The following is a 19115-nucleotide window of genomic DNA, read 5'->3' as shown; positions in this document are numbered from 1 at the left end:
GCCCAACACACCTGCATGTGAACAGTCACCCCATGATGTGCACTGAGTCAGCCAGCACCGCATCTAAAGGATTTAAAAGGAAAGGTAGTAGGCGTTAGATGCCTCTGGCTTATGAAAAGCCCTGGAGGAGGCCCACCAACAGATACAAACCAGCCCTTGTAGGGTTCTCATCTTTTGCTGTCAGAGAACTGCATCCGATTCTTGGTCAGCCATTGTGGGTTAAAGACTTCATCTGAAGGATTATCTGCTGCATGAATGAGCTCCAGTAACACAAAGGCTTAACCAAAACATGGATTGTACGCCAGGTTAGTGTGCAATTTCATCCTATGCATAACCCAAAATACTGGCAATAGTTGTTGGATACAAGATCTTAGCTCCATATCTGTTTTGCTGTTTTTGGTTACATCTGGTGAGTGTAAGGCTACTTACTGGCTGAGTCAGACCAGCTCACTGTGCTCATTACCTTCACTTTTCTAAAAATGTTTTTAAATGTGGAGGAGGAAATGTGGAAACAGGGAGGAGGTGTGAGCCCCTTTCAGCAATAGCCTATAATTAGGTAGGTTGGATTATGCGTATTTTGAATTTTCACTATTGCTTCCCTTACCCTTTTCATTAAAATGAAGGCAAAAGTAGGGTGAATGGTGTTGCAGTTCCCAGCTGTATCTCATCCACATTTACTTGCAAGGTTCTCTTGCTGTCCTTGCTCCAGAGTACTGTGCTTGCCATGAGAAACACAGTAGAGAAGAGCATGTTGGGATTTTGTTCCCAACTGAGATGCCTTTGCTGTGAATAATATCCTGAGGTATCATGCTGCTGATGTCTCATGTAACATTATAGTTTGAAAAAAATAGAGACTGGGTGATAATGGAAATACTCAGGCAAGTTAAAATGCATTTACTACAACTGTGATGAAGATAGTCCATAAGATAAAAATATACATAGGCTGCTCTGAAAGCATTGCCTCCTATTTATTTCCATGGAAAGCAAAACAGATATGAACAGCAGAAGAACATTATTTGACAGAGCAAATTTTCAGCTACAAAACACTGTTTTTCAACATAGTCACCGTCATTAGCTGTGTATTTTTACACATGTTGTGGTCGTAAAAATCTGCACCAGCAGAGATGACCCACTGTTTCATGGCTGCTATGATGACGTCATCGCTAGGAAAATGTCACCTGTGAGTCCATCTCTCATCAGCCCAAACAGACGAAGTCAGAAGGTGCCAAATCCAGGCTGTATTGTGAGTGTGGTAGGACAGTCCAGACAGGATCGGCAATGTGCTCCATGTTCTTCAAACTAGAATGAAGCCTGATATTATCGTGTTGCAAGAGAAAGCTTGTCTTCTTCTCTGGCATGACTCTGGAAGTTCAAACATCAGCTTAGCCAGCACTGTGATGTAGTGCTCAGAGTGGATGGTTTGTCTGTGTTCTAGAAATTCCAAGAAGGATTACCCCTAGAATCATAGAATCACAAGGTTGGAAACAACCTATAAGATCATCCAGTCCAACCATCTCCTCATCACCATTGCCACTACAAGCACTAAACCACATCACGCAGCACATCATCCAGATGCCTCTTGAACACTGCAAGGAACGGCAACTCCACCACCTCCCTGGGCAGCGATTCTAGTGCCTGACCACTCTCTGAGAGAAATAGTTCTTCCTTATGTCCAACCTAAGCCTCCTCTGATACAACTTGTGGCCATTACCCCATGTCCTGTTCATTGCCTGGGAGAAGAGGCCAAATCCTTCTTCGCCACAACCTCCCTTCAGGAGGTTGTAGAGTGCAATGAGGTCTCCCCTGAGCCTCCTCTTCTCCAGTCCCTTTTCTGTCTCAAAAGACAGTGCACATCACTTTAAATGCTGAAGGCTGCAGAGCGCACCTTTTCTTCAGTGGGGAATTCACAACACTCCGTGGATTGCTATTTTGACATCAGCTCATAGTGGTAGCACCACAGCTTGTTACTAGTAATGATGTGATCCAGGAAACTGTCACCTTCAGCCTTGTATTGGTTCAGTAGGTCCTGACAAACTTGCATAGTGTTCTTTCTGTTCCAGTGTGAGCATTCATGATACCCACCTGCTGCAAACTTGACAATATTCCAATATTGTCACTATTGTTTCCAACACATTTAAGATGATATTCAGTTCTGTACACAATACTCTGGTCGAAATCCACCAGTTCACGTGGTGATTGAGATGTTCTTCATTTAGTGGTGTGACAGCTGTGCACGGCCATCTGGAACATGGCTCATCTTTTACATTGCTGTCGCTACTGCTGAAACACCACCCACTGCCCCACTGTGTGCTCACATCCACTGTTTGGTCTCCATCAACGTTCAGCAAGCATCAATGAATGTCAATAGGTGCCATTTTTTCTGCATAGAGGAATTCAATGACACCTTTGCTTCATCCACAATTCACTTTCATTTTGACAGACTGTGCCTATGCTGCCATCTGTCACATGCCAACAATACGGAAGGAAATAGTGGTGGGAAGGTTCAGCCTCTTCTGCCGTACCACCAACATCAGCTTCTGACTCTGTGGACCAACATAAGAAAGTAGACATTAATTTTGAAGCAGGCCTTCAAAAGTGGATGTCCACGATCAGAAATAATATTGACTTTGGCTCCAGTGACTTACAAATACATCATGAAAATTCATAAGTAGTTGTCTAACAGGAGTGTAAACTCATATCTACCAGCTTTACTACGGATGTTAGAGGAAAGGAGACAGAGATCACACAAGTCACAACCAAGGACTCAAAACAACTCTTATGGTCAACATACTTCAGTGTGTATCAGCCTCACCCCACGATTCTTATCTCAGACCTCGGTTATTTCCCAGTCTGTAGAGCGTTTGAGTAGGAAGTGATGCTGTTGCACAACTATTTCCCTTCCTGGCCCCAAAATGGATTTCATTTGTGATTCTTGGCCATTATTAGCACCAAACACTGTGCTGCATATCATGGGTTGCAGTTTTTTAATCATTCTCTGTCTTGCAGGCCTGAAGTAGGCCAATAGTTATATACGGTGCTGGCACACAATGGACTGACTGTACCAACAGTCTGACTGTGCTTGTGAGATAGCTACATCAGCATTCAGCCTTCACAGACATTTCTAATAGGATTTCCACTGAGTATGATAAACAGAAGCATTTGGGATGCTGCCTTAGAGCATGTAGAGAGCAATGTCACCCATGGATCTTACTCTTGCTTGAAAGAAAAAGGACCTGTGCCAGTTCAGAAAGACATTTTGCCTACACCAGAGGTATTCTCCAGGCACACCTGATGCTCAGTGATCCTGCACTGTTGAAATGCCCGAAGAATCTAGCAGCAAGCTCCCCTTGGTCTGTCTGAACTCACTTGCCCAAAGAGCCTTGCTCTATCTAGAAAATTCACATAAGGATACAGAGAAATAGGGCACAGAATGCACTTAAGCAGTTAAATGCCTAAAAGATGCTAGCTAAAGGTGAGAAAATAATCAATTTTCACAAGTATTCAGTGTTATCACCAGACTGTTTCCATTAACTGAGAGGATACAGTCATAAGACAGGTGAAGAGAGCTCCTGAAGGCTGGCACATGCTACAGAAAAGCTGGACTTCCCACCATCTTGGAGGAAGTGCATATTACCCTTTTTTTTTTTTTTTTTTTTTTTTAAATCAGTTCGAAAGAATTTGTAGATTTTGCTCCCTGTTTATTTTTATTCTATTCCCAGTATGCATTTACCTATGCCCTTGCCATTATGTGATGCTTTAGAGCCCTTTCTGTGCAAAAGATAGCACAAATCACTGACAAATGCTGCCTCCATCCTGCTCCCTGTCCTCAAATTTCCATTTCACTGGCAATTGGTGAACAATACACACCTGCAGCTTTTGTGTCCTGATTCCTAGAAGAAAGCATCCTCTCAAGAGCAGCCTACCAGGCCCCAGAGGCTCAGGCTGCAACCTACATGGAGTGGGGTGGTATAAATAGCTTGCTGGAATAGCGGCAGGATAATTACATGGTGTGGAGAGATGGCCAGAGCTGCAGAATTCAGGTTCAGCTTGATTTTCTGTAATAAGCACTGTTTCAGTACTATTGTACTGTATTTAGTAGAATAGTATCAGGCAATTCTCAAATTGCCAGTGTCTCTCATTCGGTACAATTCAGGTTTTCTGAATCTTTTGCAGAAATTTTACAGTGGTATCAATGACTTTGTTTTATCATAGTCAGTCAGTGACTTTTATAAAAAAAAAAAAAAAAAAGTACCTATTGCACTCATCAGGGACCCTGCCCTCTCTGAGCTCCACTAACAAGGTACTGATGGGGACCTTGCTCTGCGTGCCATCTGGCCTTCATGAATCCAGTCTTCCTTGCAAGACAGCTAGCTTCAAAAAGGAGAATGCTTTCTGTTTAATTACCCTCCTCCTTACCCTGTTGACTGATTACCCTCCTCTGTGCCACGGGACTTATGAGTCCAAGTGTTTTTCATCTAAATTAAGCAAGACTTGGACTGTCCTATTTACTGGGCACAGGTTCTAGTCTTTGGGCCTTCATAGCCCAGGAGGGCTGACAAGGAGCATTGCATGGTATTACTGCTGCTCTGGTGTGCCAAGCTGGGCATGGCTTGAGTACATTGGCTCACCAAGCCCGATGGAGCTGCAGCAAAGCAGGTGCTCACCCATTGCTCCAGAGTGAAAATCACAGCAAATGCTTGCCTGAAGCCTCACTTGTGCCACCAAAGGGAGGTGCTGGTTGAGTCCAGCCACTCCACTTGGCAGCGCCAGGTCCCTGCTTGAGAGCCAGAGGCAGACAAGCTGCTTCAGCATTACGACCTGCTGCTAGCCTGCTGGTGACAATTTGTGACTGTCAGTGCTCTGTACAGATCGCTGTCAGATAGATGCATAGTATTCATAATAAAAACTCATTCTGAATCCAACTCCTAGCAACAAACTCTTACCATGCTTTTTGCTGATGCAACTGCTGAAGATTGGGCACCTCTGCCATCAGAGTTTTGTCACACAATTGAAGTCCCTCAAACCTCTAAACCTGAGGAAGAAGGTAACCATGAATGAATATAACCTCAGATAGGAGCAAACAGGCCATAGAATGGTAGAATATCCTGGGTTGGAAGGGACCCACAAAGACCACTGAGTCCAACACCAGGCTCCATGCAAGACTAGCTAAAAACTAGGTCACAAGAGAATGCTGCCCCTCTGCTCCCTGTGAGGAGCTGTAGGCTGCCATGAAGCCTCCCCTCAGCCTGCTCTGAGCACACCAAGGGCCCTGAGCCACTCCACTAAGCTGTTCTTTAGAGCCTTTACTCAACATCTCAAGCCCCCAGAACTTGGCAAAAATGAAACTACAAGCCAGGAAGCCTGAGTAAATAAGAAATTATCACAAACTTCAAGAAGCACATTAAGCCACTTCTAAAAGAAAGGCTTAAATTTCATTATCCCTGTAGGATTTGAGTGCACCACGCCCAGTGGGTTGTGAATTCACTGCCTATCTTGCTAGTGAGTAGTCTCCCCGAGTAAAGATCTGAGAAATCAGCCCTTCTAATGAATGGAGTGAGATTCAAGAAGCCTACGAGGAAGATCCCCACTTGCATAGCTGAGTTGCATCACCAATAGCCCCACAGCATTTCAAGCAGATACTGCTGAGTGACAGACACTTTCTGTGATGGCTGACATTAAAGAAAGCCCTGAATATGTATGCTGCCCTCTCTGCTGACAGCTGAGTCTCTGATGTAGTGAAATGCATAACATCTGCCAAAGGTGCAAGCCCTCCAAAATAAATTAGCATCTGCTTAGGATATGAGCTTGAACCCTTTGACTGGCTGAGGCCAGCAAGGTACAATGGATATCCATTCTGCATTCTCAAATCCACAGAAACCTGGTAAAAGTTAAAATTCTACTGCAAGCAGGAAGATGGCAGAGGAGCCTCATGGGCATTGCCAATGTTCAGGTCCTTTGTGGCAGCATGGGACTTTAAGCAATTTACAGCAATTCCTAGGTGATCACAGGAGGAAAAAGGGCCCCAGAGGCTAGAGAGGAAAAAAGGAGAAAAAAGGGGGAGGAAAAAAAAAAAAAAAAAAAAAAAAGGGAAGGAAGGAAGGCAAAAAAAAAAAAAAAAAAAAAAAAAAAATCTACATAGTGATTTCCATCAACCTCTACCAGTAAAATATAATTTCCTCTGTGCATCACTGAAAGGCTGCGAGTATCAGCAGGCTCTGCTGATGGCACTGCAGAGGGCACAACCCAGCTCTCTGCACGCCATCACTTACTGATGTCACACTCCTCTGCATCACTGAAGGATGGGGATAACTGTCAGAGAAACAAACACTGCAGTATTCAAGGTCTGATCAGCAGGAACCCCGAAGTGCAGATTTAAGCTGATGCAGAAATGATCAGCAAAGAATGACTGCCTCTTCTCGAGTCCCTCCTCACCTGAAGTTGGAAATCTGACGCTGAAGGAGACCTTGGGATCTTGCACCCCTTTTGTCCATTGTGGGGCAGCACTGCCTTTTCCTTGCTCGAAAGATGCAGTGAGGTCCTCTAAGCAACAGGCTCCTCACATCTTCCAAGGAAACAGGCAATTCCCAGAGGTTTGCCCTTCTTCCTTCACAGAATTCATTGTTCAGGCTGTGGCTTGGGTCACAGCCCTGGCCAGTGCAGCTGCCTTCATTGACTCGTTGGGACCGCTTCCTATCAAGGAGAGGGGGAAACTCGCTGAATTTTAATCACATTTTGGCTGCCAATTCCAAGGCCAGGAAAATACTTGTTTACATGATTAGAAACAAGATGTGTTGCATACACATATTCTCTTCAGCAATTAGTGCCTGAGCATAGGCAGACGACAATCTCCTGGCTGAATACAGTGCAAATCCCTTGGCTATGACATTCTGGCACTTTACCTCCAGAACCCTGGTGCTGCCACACCTGCTTCTTTGGCACTCAGAGCTAGTGCAAGGAAATTCTGGGCCGATTTCCTGTTTTGACTAGAAAAAAAATATATATAATATACCAGGGAGCTAACAAGCCCTGAGCATTAAAAGCAGTTAGAAGAAAGAAGGAGCCTGTGTGCATCAGATGGAGCCATGATTTGGTTAGGGACAGCTTCAGCTATCCAAAAAGAGCAACTGAATGGAAGTCAGTAAGCCAGACTGCTTCAGAGAAAATCAAAATCGAGTTCTTCGTGTCTGCACAGAACAGAAACCAAGGAAAGCCACAGACTGTAACACAGGCAGACCCTCAGAGACATGAATCCTGCTAGCAAATCCCTGCCAAGTCAGCAGTCATCTCTGCAAACAGTAGCCATGGAATTTCTTATGGGAGGGCTCAGATGCAAGCCACAATGCAGCTGCAGTCCAATTTCTGAATTTCACAACCTCTGACCCTCATCATAGAGCCAGGTGTGTGCTGGATCTCTGTCCTTCGCTCCATGCCACTCTTTAACACTGGGAATCAATTGCTTCAGCTTTTACTTGAGAAATATTTAATGCAACTGCCTAAAAACAAACTTTGTTAGTGATGTTGCCTCCACAGGTATCTTTCACAGATCATAAGCTATTGCACAAAATGCAGCATACGTGCTTTTTAAAATTCTGCAATAACTGGCAAAACCCTCTGCTTCCTAAATCTTCCATAACTTGCAAGCATTTCTGGATAACTTGCAGCAAGCTAAAAATAGGAAAAGTCAACCACTGAATTCCATATTTTGCTTTTCATTTTTTTCTTGGACATGCTGTGTCAAGTAGTTGCATTTCCCATGAGGTCAGGCCCTAGACAATGGTTTTCCAAGAGCATGGAAACAACAAACCTATAAAACAATTCCACATCCAGAATGGAGCTGCTGGCATCACTGAAAGGTCAGCCCTAAAAGCACCCTGCATTGTCTCTCTCCTATCTTCTTTACACTGATATTTCATTTCTAAGTATCTTCCCAAGTTGTCTGCTTTTATCTGTTCCTGCTACTTACACAGCTCCCCAGTTTTCTCAGGCTGTGCATTCCTCAGTGTCTTGCTCCCACTCACTTCTGAGATTAATGCTGTGTAATATTCCAGAGTTATCACATTCTGTTACTTGGAGCTCATCTTGTTCTTTCTAAAAATTGAATTTAAATTAAAGAAAAATTGAAAAGCCCGTATACCTACGTAACTGGATATACACATCTAGGATCAAGTAGCACCAGGGGGTAATAAAGGGCTGGCCACGTAAGACAAAATAGTCATTTTGATACAAAAAAGGGTTCTCCACTTTATTTAGGTGTAGGCACATGATTTGTATAAGCTAACACACCTCAGCATACAATGAAAGGACTGCCTAATTAGGAGCACCCGCGTTTTGATTGCCCTGCAGCTTTCCTGACAAGATCAGCAGCACAGCTGAGAGTGCACCTGCTCAAAGCCTGAAGGATGTTAGGAGGTGGAGCAAAGAGGCCATCCCGCTTCTCAGACATGCCATTGATGAGTGAGCAGCTGTAGGTAAGTCTTGCTGCAATAAGATGGTGCTATGATTCACCCTTTTGGGCTGGGAGCCAGCTTGCTCAACAGCACAGAAATCAAATTCTTGCACTGCTCAGGACACAGGCAAGGGGTAGGTAGAAAACTGAACACATTTTGCTAGTGCATTATTGTCGAGTGTCTCAATGTGTCTTCCTCTAGCGCCTGAAAGGCTATGCTGAGAGATGGGCACCCTGCTCATGTCTGCTCCCAGCAGGGCTGGATCTGTCCTTGCCATGCCCCATAAGCAGACCAGCAGAGCACAGCAGCTGACTTCACCAAGCATCAGTAGAGTAGGCACTTTCTACCCAAATTTGTACTTCCCCTCAAAACAGATGTTGCTTCTCTGCCTTTCAATGGAGTTAATGCAATGAAGCACTACAATGGTAGTTAAAAATGTACTTCCCTACCACGTCATAGAAGGGTGGGCTAATAAAGATGACTAACCAGTGCTTCAAAGTGGGGGAAATGAGTTCCCCAGCAGAGCAAATTAGGTGACATGTCATTACTAACTGTTCATACAGCAGCCCAGAGGGTACAGGGCAGTTTGCAAACAGGTCTCCTGATCTGCAGAGTACAATGCACTATCAAGTGATTCAGAATGAGGTTTTCCCTTCTAGGGAGCGTAGTTTCTGTGGGCTGGAGCTGATGAAGTCTCCTTTGCTCCATACCTTCTCTGGTCAATGCTTGTATGGACAAAGCTCTCTTCTGTGCCTTTCTGGAAAAGGAATAAGTCGCCTTATTCCTGCACCTGTTGAACTCAGCTGCCAGCCAGTTTGTTGAAACAAACTGAGAGCTTCTAAACTCTGGCTGGCTCAAGCGTCCAACAAAGAGGTCAAAAAGGAGAGAAGCATTCTGTGCTCTGCAGAATGCTGGGATATTTGCCAAGATCAAGTACAGTTTTTTCTCTAGCCAGTCAAGGGACACAGAATCTTTTCCAGATGCTGTTGTCCAATTCAGAACAGTTGGCCAAAAGCAATATTATGGAGGAATCCACTCTGGTCTGAATTTGGATTGTATTTTTAGTCAGACTGTCTGTCCTTCTCTGCAAGGAAGAAAATATCATGCAGTCCATGCTCACGCATCCACAGAAATATTACTTACACACTATGGTAAGAGCAATCCCCACCACTGATCCTCCTTCAGTTTGATGCACAGTATCTATTATCTGTTTGTATGGCGTCCCATTCATTCCAGTGTATGGAAACCTCAGTGTCCTGGCAGTGGGGCTCACTCCCCAGCACCGTTTGCCCCAGTCTGGCTTCTGCAGAAGGTCACTTGCCTGCCACCAGGGTCAGGGGGAAGCAGCATCAAGCAGCAGACCTTCCCCTCTGCTGTCCTGGTCCTGCCTGATCTCCTCCTTGGCACCAGACTTCTCTGCAGAAAAACTTCTTCAGTGTTGCAGCAAGCAAGGACCCACCATCTATTTCTGCAGTCATTTCTGCTGCTTGCCTGTGACCAATTTCTTCATGTTGGTAAATTTAAAGAATGGGCTTGCAGAAGCAATACGAGAAAAACAAAAACACTTAGTTTTCTATGTGAAGTCCCTTGAAATGTATCACATGATCCCAAAGAAGTCTATAATCCCAGGGCTTTTTGATGGCCAAAGCTTTCCTCCAGTGCAACATCATATCCTAGCACTAATTGCATTCAGCCTTCACTTTCATCCACAGATACCATTCCTCCTCCTTTCTCCCCCTTGCCCTCAGTCCAGACCATGGGTTCATTCCTCTCTGAACAATATTAGGAAAACCAGCTGGCTGCCTGGCTGCCCCAGGCTGCCCTGGAAGACCAATGCTTTAGGCCAGCTCAGTGTCATTCAGAAATATAATGAAGGTCTCCATAGAAACAGTTTCAAGATAGATTACCTGGACTCACAGAGGTGCAGTGCTCTGGTCACAAACTTATTCTGCTTAGGGAAAATCTGAGCAAAATAGCAGCAGGTGGGATGCTGCTACTCAAAACTACTATAAAGCCCAGTCTGAGGCTTTTGTCATGTGCATCTTGTCCAGGTACTAGCTTTCTAATTGCTTTCTTCTTATAAATGGGTCTATCATTTGTACAAGCTCATAGAGAATGACAAGCTTATCATAACCTCCTTGCACAGGCATCCAACAGATGCAGAGTGGCAATTTCCCATGACTTCTGAGGCTCTCTGACAGATCTCTGTGCCCATTGCTCTCAGTGACACTACATCTCATTTAATGGATCAGACCACAGATGAAGGAGAGAGTTTCAGTACAAGAACTATGGGCATCACCTGCACTTTTTGCTCAAAATCTGGGCTACACCCAATCTTTCAGGATGCAGAAGAAAGAATTTTATTTCTGCTTACAAACCAGAACGTGTAGCCTCCTGTTTCATTCCTCAATAATACATTAATTGCATGTGCAGCCATTTGCAGACTGCTATAAACTTCCTACTTTTCTAATGCAGTGCAATAGAATTATCTAAAGGTTTAACTGAGATGATAGATTGAATTCTCTATGTAAAAGCTTTCGCAGTGAAGTAAGACTGAACCCAGAAAGCCAAGCAGCTGAACAAGTCCACAGTGTCTCAGCTGCAGCTGGATGAGTTGCAGCATTGGGATGGCACTCAGACACCAGTGCCTGCATGCAGACTAGCTCCCAGGAGCAGACGTGCTGAGCCCAGAGAAAGCACTGCTGCCAGATGCACACAGTGGCATCAAGGAGCTGCCAGCATTTGCCAGAGCCAGGCTGTTCTCTACTGCTGCTGATTTGGTGTCCAGTTGGCTGAAGCACCAGGCACATCGGTCCCATGTGGGACAGGAGGCACCACAGGAGGTTACCTTCAACAAGGTAAGATTGCAGACAAACTAGGTGTTACTTAAGCTCTCTATCAGCATTAGATAAATGGATCTTGCAAACCCAGGAAGCAAGAAGACAGTTTTATTCTCACCTCACATGAGTTTATAGACCCAACAGTATTACAGCATATACAAAAATTGCCATCATTTAAAATTATATAATGCCTATAATCATATGAATCTCATTCCTTATTACTACCTACTTCTAGAAGGCACCAGTTTAATTGAGGACTGCACATAGCTTTGGGAACCCTAGAAGACTAACACCTACAGGGAATTGGATCTGGCATCCAAAAACATTGAGCAAGGCTGCTGACAGATGGCCAAGGTGATGAAGACATAGGTTTCTGAAGCTGAGATCTCTCAGACATATAGGTCTGCACTAAATCAGCCAGAAAACCCGCTCCTGCCACTCTTCTGCCTCTCTTTGATGGGTTACTGCAGACACAGCAGGGTTGTTCTCATCACCAGGGCAGACAAACCCTTTCTCCTTGCCCAGGGCCCTCTCCCCAGCCAGGTGCAACACCCTAGCTGCACAGCTGCCACTCTCTGCACATGCAGTGGGGACTGCTGCTGGCAATTCCACTCATTCCACCCCTGCCTCAGCCCCAGTGACACATGGAGAGTCACATCCTCCCTCCCTGCTTGTGAGCCAGAATTACCTGCAAACCTTATGTTCCTACCACAAAGCTTCCTTCCTCAGCAGGCTGGAGGCAGGAAGTACTGCCTTGGGTGCTGCTTACAAAGCATGCACGCATCTAAATACACTCAGATGAGTGTATCCTCAGCCGTTTCCTGTTCAGGAAGCTGCTCAAGAATTACCCTACTTCTTACTTGGCTCCTTGCCACATCCCTATGTGACATCACAGCAACAAGCCTAAACTTTCCCAGCTTGCAAAATGGGATTCAATCATACTTGCCCGGTTTCATGCATGACTTTACTAAACACTAAGCATTCAGCTTACAGCAGATACAATAATTAAAGCTAACAAAGTGCATTGTTAAGGCATGGTGATCTAATAGGAAAAGATGTGGTGCTCTGCACCAGCTTTTATGTTCTCAGCCTGAAGGCACTGTATTTCTCATCTTTCCAGGAACCATGACACCAAAAGAGATAGGGGACAGAGTTGAGAGAAGCCCAGGTTTAGTGACTCCCCTGAAATACAACCAGCAGCTTCCTAAGTGAAGCAGCAAAGGAGGTTTGGCAGAGAGCATTTTGGAGCCTTGCAGAGGCTCGTGAGGGAGCAGGGAAGGTTTCTGGGTCACGGAAACACAGGAGAGAGACAACTGTCAGAGATCTTTTGGAAAGACTCAGGAAGGAAGTGGGAGTGCAGCTTCCTACTCAGGACAGCAAAATTTGACCACTGTTCAGTTTTCCTATGACTCAAACGGTATTTCTTAATGCAGCCCTTCTTCTGATGAAGAAAAATATTCAATTGCTAAACCAGAGGACTAATGCTGTACTAGAGGATGCATCCTTCTCTTGAGGATAAGTTGGTACAAGCACCAAGTGGATGAGATAGGACTTCCAGGGTTACCCCATCACATCTACAGTTCCCATGCAGGGTGTTTTCTAGTATGTAGAGAAGATGACTATGATAAAGGCAACTTCTGTAACTGTATTATTATCTACATGAATGACATTTCTAAGGGATCTATGTACTCAATGGCAAAATTTGTTTGAGCCCTCAGATGAAAAGAGGATTCAAAAAAGAAAAAGAGATGAAAAGAGAACCTTTAGCAGAGACCACACAACTTCCCTGAATTAATTTCACTTGAACATATCATTTGGAAAAGCATCCCATGGACCTTCCTTCCTTCCCTTTGCTGTTCAGCTCTTTCCTGCCAGACTGAAGACACCTATGAGGGCACATTCCTGACACAGGAGCGCTGGTACCGACTCACTTTCCAAGCCAGTGGTCATGTTCCACTTTAATTATGTACTTTTTTTAAAAAAAAAAAACAAAAAACAAAAAACCTGTGTTTTCCCAAAGCAAATATCTAAATGAAAACTAAATTTGAAGTATGTTTTTAAAGTATGTTAGTACTTTATCTTTCCTATCAAAATTATAATCTCAACAAAGAAAAGGTCTCCAATTGGTATGACATTTTTAATTGTCATTTATTAGTTGCCCTTTTTAACTAAAGAATATTATTTGGCTGTTTCATTATTTTACATGGACTTGAAGGTCATAAATGGAAAGCTCATTTATTCTTTTTAAATATTAGTAAAAACCCCATCTTGCTTCCACTTTTTTTTCAAACATCTCCCCAGTGCTACAGATCAACACTTTCACTTCCATGGTTTCTGTTCAAAAGCCTTTTAGGCTACTTTTAGACCAAAATAAACCCCCGTATTTCCTTTCTATCTTGCAGCATCACACAGTCAACCAAGTACAGTTGGAAAGAGTATCGTAGTAAGATAGCAAAGGAACAAACAGAGAAGGAATGCTCACCTATAACAGAAGATTTAGGCTCACAATGAAAAGCTCCCCAAAGGAAGGATCTCCAGAAAATGATCCTTCCCTAGTGTTAGTCAGCCCTTAAATGGGGTCTAGGAGAGGTGGAGCCAGTTTTCCAGTCACACGGCTGAACTGCCTTCACCTGTGCTCCCACGGCTGACCCAGTCCTTGCCTCAGGTGATCAATCAGTGGTTCAGGCCGGGACACAACAGTTCCCATACAAGCATTTATATCATCATAGAATCACAGAATCACAGAATCACAAGGTTGGAAATGACCTGCAAGATCATCTAGTCCAACCAGCCTCCCATCCCTATTAGTACCACAAGCACTAAACCATCTCTCGTAGCTCCTCATCCAGGCGCCTCTTGAACACTACCAGGGACGGCGACTCCACCACCTCCCTGGGCAGCCATTCCAGTGCCTGACCACCCTCTGAGAGAAAAAGTTTCTCTTAATATCCAACCTAAACCTCCTCTGGTATAACTTCTGGCCGTTTCCTTGGGTCCTACTACTTGCCTGGGAGAAGAGGCCAGACCCTTCTGCACCACAACCTCCCTTCAGGAAGTTGTAGAGTGCAATGAGGTCTCCCCTGAGCCTCCTCTTCTCCAGACTGAACAATCCCAGCTCCCTCAGCCGCTCCTCATAAGACTTGTGCTCCAGACCCCTCACCAGTTTCGTTGGCCTTCTCTGCACACACTCCAGGGCCTCAATGTCTTTCTTGTAGTGAGGGGCCCAAAACTGAACACAGTACTTGAGGTGCGGCCTCACCAGTGCTGAGTAGAGGGGGATGATCACCTCCCTGCTCCTGCTGGCCACACTATTTCTAATGCAGGCCAGGATGCCGTTGGCCCTCTTGGCCACCTGGGCACACTGTCGGCTCATGTTCAGCCGAGCATCAACCAACACCCCCAGGTCCCTTTCCTCTTCACAGTCATCCAACCACTCATCCCCAAGCCTGTAACGCTGCATGGGGTTGTTGTGGCCAAAGTGCAGAACCCGACACTTGGCCTTGTTAAACCTCATCCCATTCATCTCAGCCCAGCAATCCAGCTTATCTAGATCCCTCTGCAGGGCCTCCCTGCCCTCAAGCAGATCGACACCACCTCCCAACTTGGTGTCATTTGCAAACTTACTCAGGGTACACTCAATCCCTTCATCTAAGTTGTCAATGAAGATATTAAACAGGATGGGCCCCAGTACCGACCCCTGGGGGACACCACTTGTAACAGGTCTCCAGCTAGACTTCACTCCATTGACCACCACCCGTTGAGCACAGCCCTCCAGCCAGTTCCTTATCCAACAGATAATTTAGGACCATTTAGCTCTCTCTCTCCATCATCCTCAATCCTTTCCCCTTACCAGAAACTGTGCTGTGTATTGGTCTGATAACACTGTTAGAATTAGTTTTGTCCTAAAGTACATTTAATAAAACCTCAACAAAGAAAAGCCTTCTTTTCTTTACTAGGCTTATGGCTCAGGCTGATTTTCTCTTTTGAATTTACCTATTTGCCATGTTTCAGCTGGTGGCTGCAGGGGCCATCTTTGTGTTGGGGACATGTCCCTTCCCCAGGGAGTGCCCGTCCACCACCTCAGAGGGGGAAGGCAGTCAACAGATGCAGGAGATAGCCACACCAGGAAAGGGAGGAGCCCGGGGTCAGAAAACTTCAAGCTAACTCAGCCCCTTTTAGTTAAAAAGAAGCAGACCTGCTAAGGAATAGCAAATTAGTAACCAGTCTCTGACACTGTTTGTCTTTCTTCTGATGGATGAGCCATTTCCCCCCCTCTCTTTCAGACTAATACTTGGCTATACTTTCCTTTTAATGAGCTTTTGGAGCAAAGCCCAAAATGGATCAAAGACCTTGGGCTTAAGAGGAAAAGGAGGACACATAAACCAAATGCTTGTGATTTTTCTCTTTTTCTTTACAAACATGCAGCTTTCATTATTGAGGTTAATGTCAACAAAGAGTCTTTGTGCTTTGTTTCAGGAGCAGAGGGTGACCTGGCTGCCATTTTACTAGTGATGGATTTCAAGCAGCAGACAGGTGTCAGAGAGACCTCTGGAGAGGGTTAGAGAAAGGGTGACTGCTGCAGATAGGCAGCACTTGCCTTTCTGAAACAGCGTAGCCCTGCCTGCACAAACACAGCTGCCCTCAGGGGAAAAACTGGGAGAAGATGAATGGGTGCTTTTCTACTTGTTTAGTGACATGAGAACCTTGGTCTCAAGGTGGCAAGAAATTGCAGCTGTCAGGAGATAAAAGAGCAAAGCAGGCAAGGTAGGAGGAATCATGTCAAATCTCCATCCTTCCTTCCCCATGTCCCTGAAGTGTGATAAAGTCCACCATTGATAGTAGACAGCTTTGAAATCAATGGGTGAGAAGCTCCCCCACTGCCCAGAGCTGTTGTTCCTCTGAAAGCCTAGTACAGAGTACAGACGTAAAAAGAGGAAACAAATAATTCTGCAACGTTAAAGCCATCAGGACTTAGCTGCTACACTTGACCCATTTTCTTCCTTTTCCAAAAGAAAGCTTTACCAGGTATTTGGAAACTTCTGCTTGCTTACATGCCTACCATAAAAGAGAGCTAAGTGAGAACAACTAGTAGGCTGAATGAAGCTGGGGAGGTACAGGAGAGAAAAGATACAGATCATCCAGCAGAAGCAGCAATAGCTGCTGTAAAGAGCCCTCCCCCCCCTCCCCCCCCCCCCCCAAAAAAAAAAACAGTAGCCACTGAAGGATGGAGGATGACTGTGCCTGGTGTGCGGGGCCAGGAGAGATGTGCAGCTCCGCAGCTCAGCAGATTGCAGGGATCCACAGGACCTCCCATGATCACAACTGCTGAGCTGCTGGGACACAGATGCCTGGGACAAATGGTAAAGAGAGCCCAGGTGTGCTCTGGAGCAATGGGAACCACGGGCAACTGCTGGGCAGATAATCACCTGCCCCCAGATGCCACAAGGCCTTTCCTGTGGGGTTCAGACAGCAGTAAGACCATTCCTAGCACAGCAAGAGCCAAGCATTTTTTAATCAGGCTTTAGCATGTTTGGTTTGTTTTTTTTTTTTTTGTTTGTTTGTTTGTTTGTTCTTTGCTGTCAGTAGCTCTCCTGTTTTCTGAAATTTCCCCTGATGTGGAGTTCCTGTGATGCTCTGAATGGTATATTGCAAACTGTGGGAGGAAAATACTGCTATTGCAATGCAGGATTTTATCTCCAGGAGATTTCTCACAAGAGGCAGTTGCCCTTCACCAAGTACATTTTGTGTATTAGTCCCCAAGTGTGAATGAGCAAGAGCAGCTCATGGTTTCTGGCAGCCCCTCGGTGCACTGCCCTGCTTGTCATACACTTGCAACACCTCTGTTACACAGAGCTGCCTGTGGCATATTCCAAATGGCAACTCAGGACGATGGGATTAGCTGTATGGAGCACACTCCTACAGAAAACAAAGAGGCGGCCAAGCTTATTTGTTGGTGATTGTGTGCAAAGCTCTGGAACATGCACGTGTTGTTCTCTGCATTTTCTACCTTTAAAATGTCTCATCCCAGTCATCTATGTTCAGTTTCAATCCTCCCATTGGTGGGGAAAGGGATGACATAGACTTATATGTATATGTAATTCTTTTTCTCCTCATTTAGTTCTCTCAGGATAAAATAGAGCCATTTGATTTGGAAGCATAGATCTAATTCTGATTTACAAATCTTCTCCTTTTACCCTCAAAATGTGGTGAGATGAAGGATTAAAACAAAATGTTAACAACCTCATATCTGCACTCTTCAAATATTAGCTATGCCAAGCATCTAAACGCAGAAGAAACTTAATGAGGTTCCATAAGACGTGGGGTGTGAAACACACCCAGGAGTAACACAGCAGGCACTAATGGGCATTCCCCAGAGCTTCTGACTCATGGATGTGTTTGGTACTATTTCTGTAGGGCAACCAGCAAAAGAAGGAAGACGGCCACTAACAGAGCTGTCTGCAGAAGTCAGTAATGTCAGAATAGTGGAGAGTGGCTAATGAAGCATCTCATTTCAGAAATGACAAGGGCAGACTCCAGGGAAGTGCAGTAGTGACCTACATAGAGCAAAAGGATATAACACAAAGGCTTGGAGAGGTGAGGCCAGCCAGGATGAGGCAGAGAAATTCTCAGAGCAGCACAAGAAGATGGTATCTGTATAAAACAGGATGCAATTAAGCAAAGGAAAGCATCCTCTTTACTGTGAGATAAACACCCAAAATGCACTCTCGGATGTGCTAATAGCTGATGTTCTATTGTCGTATTAAAAAAATACTAATACAAAAATACTAATACAATTTGGAACTATGTTGAGAATTCAGGTCAACCACAATGAAAAAAACACAACAGTTTTTGGCAATCCAAAATGGGGGTAATTTTTCTGTGTGAATTCAAAGAAACAAGAGTGGCAGAATGTTTTGTTTGAGCCTTCAAAACAGTATAGAAAATTTCTGAATGAAGAACTGCTTCCAATAAAAAGGATATTTAAAAGCATTTAAAAAAAAAAATATACTGTTATATTTTAAAAGGCTTTTTCAGGATTCCTTCCTACTGAAGAAATCTGGGAAAATTGAGACTGGTTTACAAAATGTGCTCATTTACCTCGTTCTACATATTCTAGGAAAAGCTGCAGCCCACAGCTGTTCGTAGAGTTGACACTGCCTACTGCAGCACCCAAAGCAAAACTGAGGTATCTTGTCTCCCTTAAGTGAATTATTGTGAAAAAGTCGCAGAGCCCACATGTGAAGGTTTAAGTAACAAGAGAAGTGGAGGAAAATGTTGTGGCAGGAGAAGAACTCATCCTATGGCAGAGGTAGAAGGAGCCCTGTGCCAGATTACCAGTGCCCTGGCTTGCAGAAGGAATGTGAAGCAAGTGAGTTAAGGCAGAAACAAGTACTTCTTTCTTTCTCCTCTTCCACTATGAAATAGCAACTTCTAAAAAAGGGGTGCTGCAGATGGTAAAGTCTTAAATTACCATGGGGAGTTTTGCTGGAGGGCGTCTCTAGTCCCCTTAGATGGAGCCCGTCTGCAGTTGATTCACAGAAGGTCACGTCTGCTGGTCCTGCCCTACTCCTGAGCTTACTCATGCAGTCAGTGTGGCTGACAGGGATGAAAGAGCGGAACTGCTGGAACACATTTGATATGGCTTTGGACAGGCAGACTGATTTGCAAACTCAAAGCACAGGAGAGACTGAGAGTGATTGCAATGGATTACAAATTAGCTTGGAAACACAGACACGAGGCTTGAGGGAGGAACGTGGCTGCAGCTGAGTGGGTGAGTATCCTGAAACGCTTCCCAAACCTCTCTGCCCCTGCAAGCGTCTGTTCCATT

The 19115-nt window shown here is 44.7% G+C and overlaps 1 long non-coding RNA gene across 2 annotated transcripts; it reads right to left on the bottom strand.

Moving 5' to 3' along the window:
• Window positions 1-1828: 1828 nt before the first annotated feature.
• On the bottom strand, window positions 1829-13816 carry LOC125694831 (uncharacterized). Of its 2 annotated transcripts, XR_007377725.1 has the most exons (4): window positions 13770-13816; window positions 6433-6690; window positions 4944-5032; window positions 1829-2543 (listed from the first exon to the last, which is right to left on the bottom strand). It is a non-coding gene; the product is annotated as an uncharacterized LOC125694831 (long non-coding RNA). The 2 variants fall into 2 exon arrangements; XR_007377726.1 differs by lacking the exon at window positions 6433-6690 and having other exon boundaries at window positions 13770-13812.
• Window positions 13817-19115: the final 5299 nt, after the last annotated feature.

The sequence above is a fragment of the Lagopus muta genome, chromosome 6 (genome assembly GCF_023343835.1).
Source record: "Lagopus muta isolate bLagMut1 chromosome 6, bLagMut1 primary, whole genome shotgun sequence".
NCBI lineage: Eukaryota > Metazoa > Chordata > Aves > Galliformes > Phasianidae > Lagopus > Lagopus muta.
This window is presented reverse-complemented; position numbering and strand designations above follow the sequence as displayed.